The sequence below is a fragment of the Orycteropus afer genome, unplaced genomic scaffold, assembly GCF_000298275.1.
Source record: "Orycteropus afer afer isolate SDZICR_OR568_19922 unplaced genomic scaffold, OryAfe1.0 scaffold00684, whole genome shotgun sequence".
NCBI lineage: Eukaryota > Metazoa > Chordata > Mammalia > Tubulidentata > Orycteropodidae > Orycteropus > Orycteropus afer.
This window is the reverse complement of record NW_006922271.1, coordinates 607,010-626,971: the sequence shown is the minus strand read 5'-3', so window position 1 is coordinate 626,971 and position 19,962 is coordinate 607,010. Positions and strand designations below refer to the sequence as shown.

At 40.8% G+C, this 19,962-nt stretch overlaps 1 protein-coding gene and 6 non-coding genes across 7 annotated transcripts in view; 4 read left to right on the top strand and 3 right to left on the bottom strand.

Annotated features, from left to right (window-relative positions):
* LOC103210983 overlaps positions 1-19,962 on the bottom strand; it is a 652,718-nt gene that overhangs the window by 107,342 nt on the left and 525,414 nt on the right. The gene's annotated exons all lie outside the window — the stretch shown is intronic.
* Positions 4,380-4,453, bottom strand: TRNAI-AAU. The gene has a single exon. It is a non-coding gene; the product is annotated as a tRNA-Ile (tRNA).
* Positions 5,255-5,328, top strand: TRNAT-AGU. Its single transcript has one exon. It is a non-coding gene; the product is annotated as a tRNA-Thr (tRNA).
* Positions 9,211-9,283, top strand: TRNAV-AAC. The gene has a single exon. It is a non-coding gene; the product is annotated as a tRNA-Val (tRNA).
* TRNAS-CGA lies at positions 13,124-13,205 on the top strand. Its single transcript has one exon. It is a non-coding gene; the product is annotated as a tRNA-Ser (tRNA).
* TRNAR-ACG lies at positions 14,898-14,970 on the top strand. The gene has a single exon. It is a non-coding gene; the product is annotated as a tRNA-Arg (tRNA).
* On the bottom strand, positions 17,903-17,975 carry TRNAF-GAA. Its single transcript has one exon. It is a non-coding gene; the product is annotated as a tRNA-Phe (tRNA).

Here is a 19,962-nt window from a genome sequence, read left to right as displayed (position 1 = left end):
CCTTCTATATTTTGTTATCCAAGGCAGGTAAACTTCCCAACACCTGTCGCCCAAGAACAATTCCTCCCTGCACTTGTGCATCCCTCGCAATCACATCCCTAAGTAGTGACATATTACCGTACACAAGGCCAGGGTGCCTCTCAATGTACCTTATATGTTGGGTAGTATCCAGGTCATCGCCGTCTGCTTCTGGGTCACAAGAGTCTCTGCAAAATCGTCGGGTTCCTACTTGAAGCCCTGTAGGTTGTGCTGGGGCGCGGAAGCGAAGCACCAGCGCTTGCTTGCCTTCATCTCCGCCAGTCACCCCCGGATTTTTGCAATCTGCTTCTTCTGAGCAATAACGTGGGCCATGGGGGCCAACTTCCGCCTCAGACCTAAGTTTCTCCACATTTCAAGTCCTACCTTTGTCAGGCTGCAGGTTGCCAAGCCCAGCCCTTCTCGATAGGCCTCAAAGCACCTGGCGGCCCTGAGGGGGAACCAGAACCTGGCGTGTGGGTGCCCCAAATCGCAGAGGCCCACTCCCAGAAATACAATACAGCAAATACTAAGGCTTTCCGGGGCGCAAAAAAATGGGTCCCCTACTCTTGCGTCATTTCCGTGTTCACTCTAGGAATCTCGGAGGTTTCTACGTCTCTGTGGTTAGTTCTGGCCCTCAAAGTACCTTGTGCTTTCACCGAAATGGGCCGGGTAGGGTTCAAGTTTGCCAGAGAAAACGTATGGAAAAACTTCAGAAGTACATATACAAAGGTAGACAGAATAATATAATGAATCCAACGTCCATATTTCGCACTTTCAACTTAACGACCAATTTTATTAATCTGTAAACCACTCCCACCCTTTCCTCTCTATTGTTTGAAGCAAATCTTATACCATACCATCCATAAACTTAACACATGCGGCACTAGATTGAAGAGAGTGAGGTATCAGCTTCGAGCACAAAATTTAGGGAACTGTCAAAAAGCTTAATGATCTAGATAATATTTTAATGCAATATTTTAAAAATAATAATGCAAAAAAAAACCATGACGAGCAAATTCACATTTTAAATAAAGACAGGATCAGTATCACTGATTTTTCCTTTTGCTTCAGACTTCAATATGACTTGCCACAACACTAATATTTAAGTAGGTATCTCTAAAAGATAAGGACACTTTAAAAGTATTATCACAATAACATCACATCTAAAAATAGTAACAGCAAGGATGGGCTCTGGTATAGCAAAGATGGGGGAGGGGGGCTGACACAGGACCCGGCAGTGTTTCGTTCTGTTGTACATGAGGTCATTATGAGTCGAAAAAGACTCAAAGGCACCTAACAACAACAACAAATAATAATATCAAGTATCCAGTCATTCATCCAATTTCTCCAATTGTTTTATATATTCTATAAGTAGATTATGACATATATCATGTTTAACAGGAACTCTCATTTATTATTGGTGGGAATGAAAAATGGTACAACCACTTTGTCAGTTTGCTAATTTCTTTCAAAGCTGAACATAAGCTGACCATATGATCAAATATGTGAATGGATGAACTGGGGTACATACATACAGTATATAACTTTTTCAGACTAACTTCTTTCACTTAGCAATAGGATCTTACGGTTCCTTCATGTCTTTTTGTGGCTTGATAAGTCATTTATTTTCATTGCTAAATAGTAGTCCACGGTACACATGTACCACGGTTTGTTTATCTGTTCACCTATTTGAAGGATACCTTGGTTGCTTCCAATTTTTTGGCAGTTATGAGTAAAGCTGCTATAAACATTTTCATACAGGTTTTTGTATAAGCATAAGTTTTCAACTCAATTGGGCAAATCCCTAGGAATGGGATTACTGGATCACTTGGTCAGCTTAAAATATTTTCTATTATTTAATTGATCATTTAGAGCCCTGAAGGTCCAGTGGTTAAAATACTCATCTGGTTACCCAAAGTTTGGTGGTTCCACCCTCTAGCAGCTCTGTAGGACAAAGATGAGGCAGTCAGCTTCCATAAAGATTTACAGCCTAAGAAACCCTGTAAGGCAGTTGTGCTCTGTTCTATGGGGTCACTAAGAATTGGAATCCACTCGAAAGCAGTGGATGGGTGGGTGGTGGGATTTGATCATTTCCTCCCCTCTGTTTCTTTTTGGGATTCTTCTCAGTGGCTCAAAAGATTTCCAAATTTGGCCCTTATAGTCCCTCATAGTCTTATCTCTGGCATATATACCTTGGGGGTTTTTCCTCCGCCACATTTTCCAACTCTTCTATTTATTTGAGGGAGTCAGTGGGGAGAAGAGGCTTTCTTCTTCTCTTTTTCTCTTTTTTTTTGGGGGGGGGGCATGATGTTAGTGGATATGATACCTTTCTAAACACTTTCCAGGTGTGTTGAATTGAGTACTTTTTTAAAAAAAGCTCTCTTCTATTTATTCCATGGTCACATAATATACCTGGTTGTTACATGATATTTAATCCAGAAATACTGGGTAGGTGGTATGGGTTTCCTTGCCACTGTGTAAGTAATTATAGGGAAATGGTTATACCATGGCACCCTGAAGAACTTGCAAGTATCCCCATAGGCCATGCAGGCCTGAATCTGAATCAAGTGGCTTGAATCTGAGTCTTGGTAGAATGCCTTGTGATCTTCCTGGGACATGAGAGGGTGGGAGGGAGGGAAGGTTGTGGGGAGCTAGCACAAGACCATCTCCCATTCACCTCCCAATCTCCTTTGGAAAGCTGTCATGAGAATTTCTCAATGACCTCCCAGGTTCTGATGAGGGATGAAATTTTATTCCTTGCATTTGCTCAGAGTTTAGTTTATATATATATATATATTTGTTGTTGCTCTTGTTATCTGCTGTCCAGTCAGACCCGATTCATAGCAACCCCTCCTTGGGTTTCTGAGGCAGTATCACTACGGAAGTAGATTGTCCTATCTTCCTTCTGAGGAGCCTTCTGGTTAGCAGTGAAGTGCCTTAGGCACTATGCTACCAGAGCTTATACACACACACACACACAGTGCCTAGCTGCAATCTAAAATTGGCTCCTCAGCAGTAGGATAACCCATAATTTTTGCTGTAGTCATGAGCCTTTTTGTTTTGATATCATTGTTTTTTAGTGTGTGGGGCAAAGACCTAGGGAGCTGGCATCTTTAGTTACTATTTCTGTCACTATCTATGTAAGTAATAAACTGGGTCTGAATTCAACTGAATCAGTAAGATTTTGACCTTGGCCTTCCCTGCCTCCTGTGTCCTTCACACTCTGTTCATTATTCAGTTTTTACCCTGTGTGATTATTATAAGGGCTATATGTGTTGTGGAGCGGAACAGTTTTAGTAAGTTTTGCTTTAGGAGAGAAGTTGTTAACTTTTTTGTGCTATGGACCCTCTTTGGTAATTCGTGAATTATATTCATGGACTCCTAAAACAAATATATTCTGTTTAGTACTGCCTCCTTTGCTTCAAAAATAGTGACTGGCTCATAGCCTGCTGGAAAAAGTGTGTTGAATGAGTGAATAAATGGAAAACCAAATCTGTTGTCATCAGGTCAATTCTGACTCATAGCAACCCTATAGGACACGGTTAGGGTTTCCAAGGCTGTAAATCTTTATGGAAGCAGACTGTCACATCTTTCTCAGTTGGAGCTGCTGGCGGATTTGAGTTCAGTTAGCAATTAAGCATTTAACCACTAGGGCTCCTTTGAATAGATAGTAGATGTTATTATGTTCAATGTTAGATATGATGTTAATATGTACGCACAAATTCCATTAAAACATGATAAACTCTAAACCAAAAAAAAAAAAAAAAAGGCAAACTCACTGCGGTGGAGTAGGATCCGACTCATAGCTACTCATAGGGACCCCTTCTTGGGTTTCCAGGGCTGTATCACTACGGAAGTAGATTGCTTCATCTTTGCCTTCTTGTTAGTAGTCAAATGCCTCAGGCACTACGCCACCAGAGCTCTTTGATAAGCTCTAGAGGGAGGATATATGCTTGTGTTCATCTTAAAAGGACAATAACAACAACAACAACAATAAAACAAAACCAAGTGGCTGTAAAAGAGAGGAAACCTGAAGGATAGTTGTTGGTCACAAGGCCAGTGTCCTGGACCCTGAGAAAGCAACAAGGAGAGACACTGATTTTCATCATCCCTGACTCCCATTCCATCTAATATTCTTCGATAAAATTTCCATTTCAGTGTTTACATGTTGTTAGTTTTAAAAGGTAAAGCAACTACCACTAGGTCACTGGGTGAGTTGAAAAGGTTTAATGTGAGGTATCTCCGAGGATTGAAGGAATTTAATGGAACAAATGGTTAGATAGTCCATGAAGGCGTTGGTGATTTCAGATCTATAGCTGGGCTTGGGCAACCAAAGGAGGTGGGGAGAAGAAAACACAAAGTGGCCCGTACGGGGATCGAACCCGCGACCTTGGCGTTATTAGCACCATGCTCTAACCAACTGAGCTAACCGGCCAGTACACAAATGCCGTTTTTCCCTTCAAACTGTAAACTATGCCCTAACACCAGCTTTCTGTTGAAATTTACTTTCAGAAGAGAAAATTTCCACCCTTCTCCAGCACCGGGAAAAGAAAAAGAAAGGAGTTCCACATTCGACCTGAATGAACCCTGCTTCTTCTGGGAAAACAGTCTCAGTTAGACATCACAACAATATTCATTACTTCAACACACATTATGAATAGACAACTTATTCCCATATTATGGACTTGGAAAGTGAGAAATAGCGTCAATATAACTCTATGAAAAGTTCAGGAAATGTAACAGCTAGCCCTCTCCAGTTGCTCTACTAGGCGACCTTTTTCAGGTTTCCAGTGCCTAAAAAATATTTTCTTTTACACCACAGAGTAACTGCTGACTCTTGCGATGCTACAGAAAGTGAAAGCGGGATTTGGATAGAATCCAAGGCATTCCCCTGATATCACTCACTCACACTGAATGAACAAAAAAAAAAAAAAAAAGAGAGAGAGCTTACTCTGAGGCCAATCATTGCTAAGCATAGTGGACAAAATCAAGGATTTATAGTCTGGTGACTCTTTTGAAGTCCTTGAGGTTGGAACAATTTCCCAAGGGTAGACGTTCCTATCAATGTAGATCCTGTATTCATGAACCCAAGAGAATGTTCTTGTTTGGGTTTGATGGAGACCCCGGTGTTTATTCTTCCCCCTCCCCCCGCCATGGCAAATCAAGTACTCGAAGTTAATAATAGAACTATAAAATCATGTACAAATAGTAACTAACTCCAGCTTACTGCTCAGTTGGCTCCGTGGCTTAGTTGGTTAAAGCGCCTGTCTAGTAAACAGGAGATCCTGGGTTCAAATCCCAGCGGGGCCTGCCTTTCGGCTTTCCTCGTGTTTTGTAACGTCACTAGTGATAATATCTTCTTGTGTATATCACTGGTTGAACAGGAGACAACCTCGAATTTATACCTGATGGAATTTCTAATACTCAGGACATGAGCTTTGCTTCCGAAAGCTAGGGTGAATTGTAGAGAACAGAACCTGCGACAGCCTGAACCTGTGTAAGGCGGGAAACCTGTCAGAGAAGGAAAACTCAAACATGTTCCACTAAAAACTAGCGATAGAAAAGTGGCAGGACTGCACCTTGTCAAAGGCGGCAAATCGCGAGACTTGGAAAAACAAGACAGTTCCATTGAGTTCCGACTCTCATCGGTTTCACTGTATCAGGAAAAGCACTCCCAATACATATGCCAAGAATAACTTTAGAACTCAGAATATTTGTCCTAACATGAGATTAGCGGTGGATAGACGAGTAAAGTGAGGTTTGTTCCTTTCTCATACTCTGAAATCTAGTAATGAGAAATTCAGCAACTTTACAAAGAGAGCCTTTCAGATTCTCTTGAATTTGCGTGATTATTGCGAGATTTAATAGTGTTTACAACCTCAGACTTCTCAACATATCTGAAATAGAGTTGGCACTCAATGATTTTTTAGAATGGATCATTGAATGGCTAATAGAGGGCACAGGACCAGGAAGTAATTCGTTGCTATGAGTTGAACTAACTCTAGGGCACCTAACAACAACAACAACAAAACAATGTGCAGAAGTTTGTATCAATTAGCTTTGAGAAGTAATAGATACTGCACTGAAGATTTAATGACCCATGAATAGAAGTGGCAAGTTTAAATTCTTTACTTTTCAATCTTCCTAACTACTTTCTATACCTCCTGATAGTAAACCTGAAGTTTCCTTTGTATCTTTGTCCCTAGACCAATTAGAAAGGAAAGTAAGGAAAAATAAAGAAAACGTCACCCAAATCACAAAAAAGAGTTTTGGTTTTTGTGGGCTTTTTTTTAAAGTGCTAAAAAAATCTAATTTAAACTCTAAATTGAGTATTGTATTAGCTGTTCCTCTGTTTTGCCTGATTCTGGACCCTATGATGACATCACTGAGAATTTTGAAAAGAAGATTATGATGTCATCTTAGAAGAATGGTTAATGACATATGTAAAATATATGACAAGAGACTGAAGACTAGTGAAGGAAGCATCTTGAGATCTGAAGTGTTAGACTATTTTCTAAATATATTTTTACATAAAAGTTCATAAAAATATATCAAGCTCTGAAGACTAAGGTTTTTCTGTTTGATCTGCTCTAGCTCTTTCGTCATTCTGAGATATATATTCATATTATTTCTCAGATTCTACAAATGCTCACTCCTCCATCCTTAATAATGTGTCTAGAATTCCACAAGCAATGGTTTACCTCTTGGAATTTCTTGCTTCTCACTGTAATGGTCCAACAGACTGATTGCTCCTTTGATGACCATGTGGGAAAGTAAATGTGTCAAAAGACTGATATTTTAAAGGACCCCTTAAAATGGAATTCAATCTACTACAGTGATATCACATAGATCTAGAAGAGTTACGTATTTTAAAATATTAAGTGATGAAAGGTTGTTACTCTATAAAACAATTTTAAAACAAACCTGGACTTCACTTTTTCGTATTGATTGTGTTTTTGCTTAAAGAGTCTTCACTCTAGGTGGAATACTACTTCTTTCCCTGCCTAAGTTATTCTTTCAAACAGAGCCTCCTCCCTCAAGGTCCCATTAAATCCCACCTACCTGGAATCTTCAAGTGGACAGTTCCTCTTTGGTCCTTTTGACATAGACCTGGTTTTATCCTAGCCCAGCTATATGGCTCTGTCTCCTTTATGTTCAAGTGTTCATTCCCAATGGACATTGTACAAACTTCAGTGGTTTTATGTGAATGAAAATGTCCTAAAAAGATGAAAGGTAAGGCAGAGTGATGGTGGGAAAAGGAATACGGTCTTAGGAAGTGTTTCCACTGGTTGTCCAATCGAAAAATTTTATATGCATGAGGTGAGCATGGTAACCACTCTATTACAGATAAATGCTTCCAAACACTGTTACTTTGAAGACTCAGCTGAGGTCTTCTGAATTCAGCTGTCCCTGTCACCTATCATCATACTTTCTTCTCTCTGTGTTGGGACTCTTTAATGATTAGGCTGTGTCTACAATTCCACATAAGCAGCACATAGAAGTTAGGAGTACCCAACAGCCACTCACTGTTAAATATTAAGTCTCTGAACTTTGCACTAAACCATAACCACACACAGAAAAATCTCAAGCATCTTGGCGCTGACCACAACTAACATTTATCTTTTAACTCAATCATGGATCTCTGCAGGTGATCCCTTCTGCACCTTTCAGAACTTCATCTACTTTTAGGACTTTGGCTTCCTGACTGAAGCTGATCATCCTGAAATATCCACCAAGTCTCTTGCCAGCTTCAAATTCATATTTTCAACTCCACCTCGATTTCAAATAAGTACCTCTAGTTCAGTATACCAAAAACTGAGCTCATCATCTGTCCTGTTAGAGACCTGGGGGTAAACTTGACTCACACCACCCCTTTACTCCAGCATCAAATCAATACAAAAGTACTGCTAATTTTACCTTCAGCACACCCAATATATCCTTCTCCTAGGCCTTCTATAGATCTAGATCCCTATTTGGGGCCTTCGACATCTCTTTGTTACCGCAGTCCACAGAAGCCTACTCCTATTCTTCCTGCCCACAGGATTGACTGTCTAAATCCATTCTCAACACAGCAGACAGAGTTTCTGGCTTAAAATACAAAACATCGTTTCCTTCTTAGAACTTTCCAATCTTAAATTTTTCTTTGAAAATGTTGGCAGTTTTTATTTTTCCCTTTCAACATTTAAAATCTTTTTTTTTTTCTATTCTTTTCTTGTTTGACTGTTTCTGTTGAGAAGTCAGTTACTATTCTTACCATTATTTCCCTTAATGTTTCCTCTCCAGTTGCTTTTAAGACTTTATCTCTGGTTTTCAACTATTTCTATATGATTTGGCTAGTTATAGGGTTTTTTGTTGTTGTTGTTGTTTATTGTTTATCCTGGCTTGCATTTGCTGAGCTTATTGAATCTGTGAGTTGATAACACATACTTGTTTTTCATTGAGCTGTACATTTAAGATTTGTGTGTTTTGATGCATGTAAATTACACTCTGACTAAAAAAAAAATAAAAAAAAAAAACTTTCACTGGATAATATCTACATCCCAAGAATTAAAAGTTAATTTCCAAATCTCTCCAATTTGTCTCACTGAATTCAGATTGAAATTTAATTTCCTTTCTGTGGAAGACACATCCCTTTCTCCCTGGTCTGGCCTATATATTCCCATTTAGTCTAATTTCTTACTACTCCCTGGTTAAAATCCATGGATTATCACACCCCTACCACAACTATCATACTTCTTTTCATCTATTAAGTCTCAGATCTGGTGTCATTTTCTCAAGGAAGCCTTCCTTGATAGGCACTGTGGCAGTCTTCAAATTTGAGCTATCATGAACAAGCTGCTCTGAACATTATAGTAGGTGTATTTGGTGAGCACATTTCTGCTGGCAAATATAAATCATTGGGAGTTGATGTTGATTTCATGTAAGTGGAAAATGTGAGGGAAAGAACAGTACAATCAGATTATTTTCTGCAAAAAAACAAGCACTCTGAAGTCCACTCCAAAGCTGTTTACGGAAGCAAACTATCCACCTTTTTCCGCGGAGCTGCTAATGGGTTTAAGAGCTGAACGCCTTAGCCACTACACCACCAAAACTCTTTACTCTTCATGAGGAAAAAAGAAATTCCATTTCCCAAGCAAAGGCATAAAGCCGTATTTACTTCTACCTGAAGAGGGAGCAACTTACCGAAGAGTGGTTTCCGTAGTGTAGTGGTTATCACGTTCGCCTAACACGCGGAAAGTCCCCGGTTCGAAACGGGGTGGAAACAACCTGGTTTTTGGTTCAGATATTCTCCACCATGACAGGAACTCCACCATGACAGGAACTATCTATTAATATTTTGATTTATGCAAATCTACACAATAAAAGTCTCTCTGTCCCGTTACGTCTCTCGCCCCAGCAATTTGCAAGCTCCTTCTCTTCTGTTTGACGTCCGGGGGTTTTGAGAGGCCAGGGAAGTGTCAACTCCTGGGGACGCCGGCGGCGTGTTGCGCAGTTGGGACCGTCTCCCTTGGAATCTCCAGAATGGGACGTGCGGGTTTTCTACAAAATGACTTTCGTGAACTTCTAGGAAAGAAAAGGACTCCTCTTCGACACTGAGCATTGACTGCTACGGGATATCAGTTAACGGACGTCAGTAAAAACTGTCTCCAGCAATTACTACTTTTATCACAGAAACACTTCCAGAAATCAGCAGGCGTGGAGAGGGATTTGAAGATGGGAAAAAAGAGAGTGGAGGAAAGAGTAAGAAGCGATTCCTGCGCTGGAGAACTGCCCGGGTGTCGGTACTGAGTGTAGACTCTAACCTTGATTTTTCAGGATTGCTCTTTTTCCCTCGTTCCCACCGCCCCCAGAACTTGATTCCCGGGATTTGGTTCGTAGCGGGGCTTAATCTTCAACTCCAGCGCGTTCCCTCCGCACAGAAGGACTTCTGGTAGTTGCAGGACTCTTGACCTGCTCCACCCTCCACTCCCAGGGCAGACGCACGGCGCCTATTCGTCTCCAGAAGCGTGCACTTCAACAGGATCAAGGCGAAGTTCACCCAGGACGCAAGATCTAGCACCCAGCTTTGCTCGAAGTGGTCGTCAAACAGCGGAACCGGTCCTGAATGGAAAGAGGGATACTGAACCCTGGAATCAGTTCAGCGTTAGCGCCGTTTTCTGGATTTCTTGAAAATAAGAGGGAAAGAGGAAAGGATGTCACATTTTAGTGACTCGTTGGTGATGTGTTTCATCACACAGTTTGCCAAAAATCACGAACATTAGGATAGCTTTTCTTCTGCAATGCGCACAAGACTGGGCGCTACTACTTTCCTACGTTCAATTCAAGAAAATACTTTTATCTTCATCTCTAGTGTTTTGAAGAGCTCTGGTGGCGCAAAGCGGTCGGCTGTTAACCAAGAGGTCTGCGGTTCGACCCTACCAGCCACTCCGTGGTAGAACGATGTGGCAGTCAGCCTTAATAAAGCTTTGGAAACCCTATGGGCAGTTCTACTACGCCCTATAAAGTTGCTATGAGTCGGAGTCAATTGGACGCAGTGGCTCTTTAGTTCTGTTCTAGGCTAAGGCACTTGACTGCTAACCAGAAGGCTGGCGGTTCAAACCCACTAGCCACTCCTCGGAAGGAAGGTTGGGCAATCCTACTTCCGTAGTGATACTGCCTCGGAAACCCAAGGAGGGGTCGCTATGAGTCAGAGCTGACTCGACGGTACATAACAACAACAGTGTTATAATATCCACATTTGGAGAACGTGGCCAGACGGGGGCAGCAAAGACTGGGATCACCAAATAGGAAGCCAGTGCTCAGAATTTGCCGACGTCTCCCCAGTAAGCTAAGGACTCTCAAGGTCCTTCTGATAATGTGAATTCTATCAAACTTATCGCAGGAAATTTGTTTTTTCCTTAGAGGGTAAGTCATATCAGAATTCAGATTCTGGGTAGTTTGACAAGTCAAAGGGAAGAAGAGGTAGGAACTAGCACTTTAAGGAGTCTGTCTCTGGTAGCATAGTGTCTAAGGCAGTTGACTGCTAATCAGAAGGCTAGTGGTTCAAACCCACCAACCACTCCTCGGAAAGGAAGTTCAGCATTCTGCTTCCGCAGTAATAACGCTTCGGCAACCCAAGGAGAGGTCGCTATGCTATGAGTTGCATCTGATTCGATGGCACATCACAACAGTACGTATTTTTAAATTGTTGTATTCAACAGCTGTCACTATGACTGCTCAAAACGCCCTGCATATCCAACCTTTAAGTACTTTTCCCACATGTCACAGCTCACTGCCTCTTGCAGTCTATGCTCCATGCTCATGGGACTCCATGCAACCAGTCTCACCATTACATTAGGCTTTGCATATGAAATTCTCTGTGGTTGAAAAGCTCTGTGTTTGCCTCTTTGCCTAGCTATCTCTTGCTTGGGTGTTGATCTCAATTGCTTTCTTAGAGATGAATTCCTTGAACTTCCCAAGTGAAAGTCCCATCTTCTTCACAGAAACATGTACTTTCTTCTCTTGTGTAGTTATCAGCGTGATAATTTGATTGATATCTGTCTCACTCACTGGAATGTAAGTTGCATGAGGGCGGGAGCAGTGTATGTCTTGCTCATCAGTAAATACATGTTGCACAAAAACTATTCTACAATAGACAGTCAGTGGATATTGGTTGAAGGTAAGAATTTACCATGATTTTCTGAGAAATGTGCTATTTTCCTAAATTCTAATGTGACAGCAAGTATGTGAGTTATGATTCAAACAGTGAGTTCTCCTTCCTTAATCTCACATAGGACACGGCTATGTTTTTGTTTTGTTTTTCAAATTCCCAAAGCAATTTCCATGGCATGTTGTTGAAACTAATAATTGGAAAGAAATACCTAGAATATAGACAACAATAGTAATGCTACCATTTATTACTATTAAATCAAGTATTTTGTGATTTTTTCATGTGTAACTAGCAAATCAAATCTAAAGGGGTAGGCACTATTGGTTTTTTTAATCTGTTTTACAGATACAGGAGCTGAGGAGTGGAGAGGTAAAATAATTTGCTCAAGTTGTAAAAACTGGAGCCAGTATTTGTATCCATTTGTGTGTGTCTGAGGCGGAACTGTTCCTCGCAACTGTAGTTTTCTAAAAGAAGGAAAGGTCTAGGGAAAGACACAGGTATTAAGAAGGTGAAACAGCAGACAGCATGAAAGTGGTTTATGCTGGGACAGTGACAAGCAAAGAAAGCCAGATATCAGGGGACTGAGGACATGGAGGGTAGCCAGAAATAGCTGTCACAAACACTATGTTTTTTATTGGCATTGCTCCCCTGGAGGAAATGGGGAAATACAATTTTAGGACAAAAAGAGGTTGAATCTTTTATTTACAGGAATGGGTGTGAACAATGATGCTAATGTAGAGGCAATGTTGTCAAAGGCAAATTATACACCTTGGTGCATTTGAAGGTGGGCACCAGGAAAAGTCTAGTTAGATACATAGTTCTTTTGCAGGAAGCTACTTGATTTGGTAGCAATAACCATCCCACTTCTTCTATGAGCAGAAGAGTAGAGTCTCCAAAAGCCACCAGAAGAGATGACTCAGGATTAAAGATGAAATTGCACCAAAGACTTGGAGATGAAGGAGAGCGTTTCAACATTCACTTGATTGGAGACCATGTGTCATTCAGTCAAAGACACTGCAAAGATCTCACTGATGCAAGCTTAGCAACATGGTTTCTCTGTACCGAAGTTTCCCACTGTGCAGTGGTTATCACATTAAGCTAATACTCTAAAGTTCCTGGATAGAAACAGTGGGTTTATTTTCCACTAGTTTCTGAGTTCTATGATGGAAGGACTTGCCTATTTTGCCACCATTGCGTTCACAGCACCCAGCACAGTGCCTGGCACACAGAAGGCCAACAACGTACATTACAAACATTGGTGAAAGTTCGACTGCTGTCTTGGTGGTGTGAGGAACACGACGGAGTTTTGCTGTGTTATGAGGTGCGTGAACTTTGGAGTCGACCTGCAGGTGAGACCTTTTCTTTTCAAAGGAATCCCCTGTGTTTCCTTTCCCATGTTGCTTGGCAAACGACCTACGCTTTTCCTTACACTTAAGATCAGTAGTTGCCTCCAGGGCTGTGATGGCCGAGTGGTTAAGGCGTTGGACTCGAAATCCAATGGGGTCTCCCCGCGCAGGTTCAAATCCTGCTCACAGCGGCCTTCTTTTCTCTCCTCAGTTTCCCCTAGCTCGCCCACCGAGAAGCCAGTTCTGCACGGGCTGCAATTTTACAAGGCGTTAACTTTCTGTAAAGTGCGGCGTTAATTTTCTGTAAAGTGCGGCGTTAACTTTCTGTAAAGTGCTACTGGTCCAAGTTTTGCGTTGTCGCTGTACAGCCAGGTTTATATCGTGTTCTTTCATGCCTAGTCATCTGTGAACCCCCTGAGCAACCGGTGGTGCTTAATTCACCCAGTCTCCCCACAGTCCACGCAGAATTTGATGCTTAAAGAGTGCTATGTACATATGTTGGTTGAGTTGAGATGAAATTGTTAGATCTGATCGGAGCGTCTGATTCCAATGGCAAAGAAAAAAGGAGAAAATATTGAAAATCTTGGGAATATGACTTCCTTTTCTTAAAATTTAGGATGATAATAGTCCATTTCATGTGCCAGGCACTCTTCGAAGTGCTTTATATCCACGAAGAAATCGAGGCACAAAAAGGATATATTTTGGCTTTTGATTGCATTTTCAATCCGGAGAAAACCTGTTCCTCTCAACGGACAGGACCCCTCTCTTATAAACACGTTTGCATTTTCAACTATTTTGCCTACTTTGAACAGCTATGTAAATTTAAAGCCAATTATATATTGATTAGTATATATTGCTGATTCTTAAAATGTGACTTTTATTAAATTCTTGACTTCATATTGTATCTTTGGTTTGTTTTTGAGTATCTTTATCTACTACATTGAGTTATAACATTATTTTACAATAAATTTCCCCAGAGTGAGTCATTGCTTTTTATTTTATTTTCTGGACAGGAACAGGGAAATAATCGGATTAATACTTCCAGAAACATATTTTAAAGCATTTTTTGTGCAGTTAAAATTAAAATAAGGTGGATTGTTTATAACTGATCTACGTACATCATCATAGCCCAATACTATTGGTATACAAAAAAAATTAAATTCAGGTGACAGCAGAGGAATAGATTTAAAAAAAAGAAAAAGAAAAAAAAAAAACAAAAAACCAGAGCTCAAGAGTAGACACATCTTTGAAACTATTGCCCTGAGATAATCTTTAAATCTTAAGCCAAAAATATCCCTTGAAATCTTCTTAAAGCTGAACAAGAGTTTAATTTAGCTAGTAAAAAATAAAAAGTCTGCCTTGAGCATATGGTCTTTTAAGAACTATCTATCTAGGATCAAATTGAGAATATCAACTAGAAAGATTACACAGGAACCTTACAGGGCAATGAATTTATGTTAATGAAAGAGGAACAACTAGGAAAAGGAGGGTGAGAATAGTACAATTCAAAGATTATAATCAATGACACTAAACTGTCCACGCAGAAACTGTTGGATTTTGTTGTGTATGTTCTCAACAACAACAAAATAAATGAAATTTAAAGAAAAAAGTAGGAACAAAAGAGAAAACATACAGACAAATGAATATTGTTTGGGAGGAAGAATATTCATTCATTCTACCACGTAAGTAATGTTTCAAAGGTAAAAAGTGACTTATTTACAATATATACGAATGTATATTAACAAATAAATCATATTTTCCCGGAATCAATACGGGTATTTTTGGTTCTAATTTCTAAGTAAATGAAGAATCAAGGAACTCTTGCAGCTTCAACTATGTATGGCAATGACAATATGACTATTGACAGAAGAATTTGCAGGTGCGGGCCAGTGGCGCAATGGATAACGCGTCTGACTACGGATCAGAAGATTCTAGGTTCGACTCCTGGCTGGCTCGCTGGTAAACTTTTTCCTTTTTTAAATGCCCCTTCCCTCTTTGTGAATGCTTTTTTCAAAGTGAAATTGTAACAATTCTTAAAATCCATCGAATGCACTTTACTGAAATTGACTCAATGATGCTGCCCTACCTCGGCTGCGGGTTGAGTCTAAAATTTACGGTCTTCAGAATTATCAAAGGAGGGATTCTTTAAGGTTTTCTTTTTTCTACCTGTCCGATGGGGCAATCTACTTCCGTAGTGATACTGCCTCGGAAACCCAAGGAGGGGTCCCTATGAGTCGGGTCCGACTTGACAGCACATAACAACAACTCCCTCTGGGAGAAAGGGGTCAGCTGGCTCAGTAACTAAAGCATTTGACTGTTTACTAGAAGGTTGGTGGTTCAAACCCCTAGTTGCTCCGCGGAAGAAAAAAACTGCATGATCTATTTCAGCAAAGATTTACCGCTTCGGGAATGCCTTGGAGGCTGCTCCTATGAGTAGGAGTCGGTTCGATGCCAGTGAGGTTTGTTTTATTTTTATTTATTTACCTATTTATTTATTTTGGTTTGGATCCTCTTGAACTCGAGGAAGAAATTGGCTGACATTATCTATCACCTTTAAAAAAAAAAAAAAAACAACGGATCCGACTCCCTGGGTCTCCGACGCGGTTATCTCTATGGAAGTAGACTGCCCAACTTTCCTTTTGATGAGTAGTTGGTGAGCTTGAACTACTAGCTTTCTGGTCGGTAGTCAGCTACCTCAGGCACGAGGCTACCAGAGTTCTCAATTAACACACTTAGAAATAAATAAGGAGCTCTGGTGGCGTAGTGCTTAAGGCACTTGACTGCTAACCAGAAGGCTGGCGGTTCAAACCCACCAGCCACTCCTCGGAAGGAAGAGAGGGCAATCTACTTCCGTAGTGATACTGCCTCGGAAACCCAAGGAGGGGTCGCTATGAGTCGGGTCTGACTCTATGGCACACAACAACAACAAAATAAATAAATAAGGAATTCAACTTAGAGGAGTATCTTTAAAATAAGTTTCTTCTCCACCAATATTTTTTCCCGTTGTGTAACGATTTCACACACAAGGATCTCTGTTCTTTGCAGTTCCCTTTCCTTGACCATCGGTCCTGATAGAAAGAAAAGTGACATCTCCTTAGGAAATATATTGAGTCATGAAAGGCCCAGCTGTGATGACTGGAGAGCGACCTTTTGCCCTCAGTTCCGCTCAAGACAGAGCTCCACCCTGAAGCTGCAACAGGGTCTCGACCTCCTCACCTGGTCCCACGATCTTCCGAAGATAGGCAGGAGCTGAGAAACCTGTCTTCAGGAGACAGAATCGAAAGGGATCCTTTTTTTTTTTTTTTTAGGAGAGGTTAAACACCCCAGGAGAGGGTGAGGGTCTAAGGAAGACGTGAGAAGTGGCAGCTTTTGGGAGGCGTCCCTTTCACCAGACTTTCTCAACCTTCCCAGGACTCCTGACAAGGGGCAGAGTGGAGGAGAGGCTGGGAGGACAGCAGTATCGAGCAAGGAAAAATCCCTCAAATCAAACCAACGGAGCATCTTAATTTGTGGATCAATTTTCAAATATGTAGCGTATATCCTCGCTGTGTCGCAGGCAAGTGTATTGAATGTGCGCTGTCAGGGTTGTTAAGATTAACAAATGAAACCAAGAGTGCTGCCTTGGGCTTTGAACAGGTTGAAAGGAGATGCTGGCCATTCTCACAGGGCAGCATTCAATTACTTGCTTATACAGCTAAAGGAAAGAGAAGACTCCGTAAAAGCACATAATGAATGGCAAACCCACGAGAAGCGGAGAAGCGGACGTTTATCTTGGAAATTGCTTGTAATCAGAGGAAAAACAGGAACAAAGCACTGCCGTTAGGTTATGTGAATCCATATTCTAACCAACTTGCTTCCCCTTCTCTACTGAAACTGTTTTAAAGTGGCAAAATAATACTGTATCAAGTTTCACTAAAAATTAGGCAAATTTCTGTTGTTGTTGTTATGTGCCGTCCAGTCGGCCCCGACTCATAGAGACCCCTCCTTGGGTTTCCGAGGCAGTATCACTACGGAAGTAGATTGCGCCATCTTCTCTTTTTAATTCTCCTTCCCTAAAGCACAACCACCTCGATGCCGCACCACCCCACTCAATTTTTTTTCAAGGAATTCTTCCTAATTAAAAAAAAAGAAGAAGAAAAGAGAATGAAAGCACTCTGTAGTTCGAGGTCTCAACTTCGGTTCTTAGCAGAGAAAATAGATGGGAGAGATGGCCATCAATGCCAAAGTAAGAACCATAAAGCTCTACGCAGTCGCCCATTCGGGAACCGAACCCGCGACTTCAGTGTTTTTAGCACCATGTTCTCACCAACTGAGCTAACCCACCAAACGAAGAAACCATTTAAAGAAAGTACTAAGCTACTTCGCATTATTTTGGTTTGCCTAAAAAGAATGGCATGTAAGTATACACTACGTAGGAAGCACTGGTAGCATAGTGCTTAAGGCCCTTGATTAGTAACTATGAAGGCTGACGGTTCAAACCCACCAGCCACCCCCCGGAAGGACGGTTGGGAAATCTGCTTCTGTAGTGATACTGCCTCGGAAACCCAAGGAGGGGTCGCTATGGGTCGCAACCGACTCCACCGCAATGGTTGCGTCGCGTTTTGTTTTTTTTTTTTTTTACACACTACGTAGGGCACTGAATACGTTTTATTTCCTCTCATAGAATTAATTCACTTTAGGGATATGGAGGAAGTTGTATGTACATGAAACTACCTTTTGCAAAATGATTTACATAAACCCTTCTCAAGATAAGGATTTGTTGTTTCTCATATGTAGAGGATTAACATATTGGGTCAACATTTCATCGTTTTGGTGGTTTGGGAATGTTCAGACGTGAGCTTTTAGCACTGAGAATGTCAACATTTGCAAAAGACTTTCCCGTTAGGTCTGCCGAAACCCGGGATCGAACCAGGGACCTTTAGATCTTCAGTCTAATGCTCTCCCAACTGAGCTATTTCGGCCAGGCGGTTTGTAGCCTCTATCAATTACTGCCAAATAGCTAATTCTTAAGCATTTTCTATTCATTTTTTCGGGTACAACATTTTCGAAAAATTAAGAAAACTATTTGTTTTGTTTTCTAAAAATATAACATTTGGAGTATGTGAAAAATAATTGCATTGACCAGGTGAAAATTATATATATATAAAATCAGACAACGAAGAATCCACCCAAACTTTACTAAATACTATGAGAAGAATTGGAAAAAAAAAAAAAGTGATAAAGAAAAAATTATATATGAATCCTAATGATATAAATTGGGTAGCTTGTAGGAAGGTGGTAACTCAAAGATTCTGATCGGAATGGCAAACTTCCTAGAATACAACAGCATCCCGGATAACTTCTAGCTTTGTGCTCCAGTATCTTATTACCTCAGTTGTTTTTAAAATTCCATTTTACCTCTATTCTATTGAGGTACAACTTACATACCACAAAGTACAGAAATACTAATATACAGCTTGATGAATTTTAGAGGTTTACATCACTGTGCGGGAGCTCTAGTGGCCCAGTGCCTAAGGCATTTGACTGCTAACCAGAAGGCTGGCGGTTCTCCATAGCCACCAGCAGCTGGCTGCCTCATGCTCCCTCTCATCTGATACTCTTCCGAAGTTGGCCACTGTTCTGAACTCTTTTACTACACATACTACCATTTTGTAAAAACTTCATATACATCGAAGCAAATAAACTCTGCATTTTTTTGTGTCTGGCTTCTTATGCTCAATACTGTCTTTGAGATCCATCATCTATGCTTTCTTTCCATAGAAGCAATTTGTTCCTTTTCATCTACTTGTATCTAACCCAAAAAACCGAACTCACTGCCTTCGAGTCGGATCCGACTCACAGCGACCGCTTCTTGGGTTTCCGAGTTGGTATCACTACGGAAGTAGATTGCCCAACCTTCCTTCTATTATACAGATTCACTGTTTATTTATTCATTCTAATAATGATGTGCGCCTAACCCAAGCCATGGTATTTCCAATCGCCTCATATGCATGTGAAAGCTGGACAATGAACAAGGGAGATCGAAGAAGAGTTGATGTTTTTGAGTTGTGGTGTTGGTGAAGAATACTGAAGGTACCCTGGACTACTAAAAGAACTAACACATCTGTTCTGGAGGAAGTGCAGCCAGAATGCTCCTTGGAAGCGAGAATGGCCAAACTTCGTCTGACCTACTTTGGTCATGTTGTCACAAGGGACCATTCCCTGGAGAAGGATGTCATGCTTTGTAAAGTGGAGCGTCAATGAAAAAGGGGAAGGCCCTCAATGAGATGGATTGACACAGTGGCTGCACGATGGGCTCAAGTATAGCAAAGATTTCGAGGATTGCACAGGACCTGTGTCGTTCTGTTGTACACAGGGTTGCTATGAGTCAGAGCCAACTCGAGGGCACCTAACAACAACAAATGCTGATCACCATTTGGATTCAAGCATACCCCTGAAACTTCTTGTACATGGCTTTCCTTGAACATAAAAGTTGATATTTTTTATTAGAAAGATAGATACAAAATGGCCAGATCATAAAATGTATGCAGAACGAAATGGTACCCATCCTGTACTATCTTCATGATCATGAATATACTCGACTCCATATTTGAGGCCACTTTGAGTGTCTTCCAAGCTAGGGAGCTCATCTTCTAGTACTGTCTCAGACAATACCGTGACTGGAAGTTCCATTGAAATCTGTCCTCTGAGTGACCCTGGTGGTATAATTTCCAGTATCACTGCAATGCACAAGCCACTAGTGAAATAAACTGACAAATGAATGTTGCTTAATTTTATCAGATGCTACTAAACTGTTTTCCAAAATGGATGTGCCAGTTTACACTACTAATAGAGGTTCTGGTTGCTTCATAACCTAGCCAACACTTGCTATTGTCAGTCATTTTAATTTTAGCCATTCTGACCAGGCTGTAGTGATTCAGTCCTTTGTGATTTTTAACTTGAGAGAGA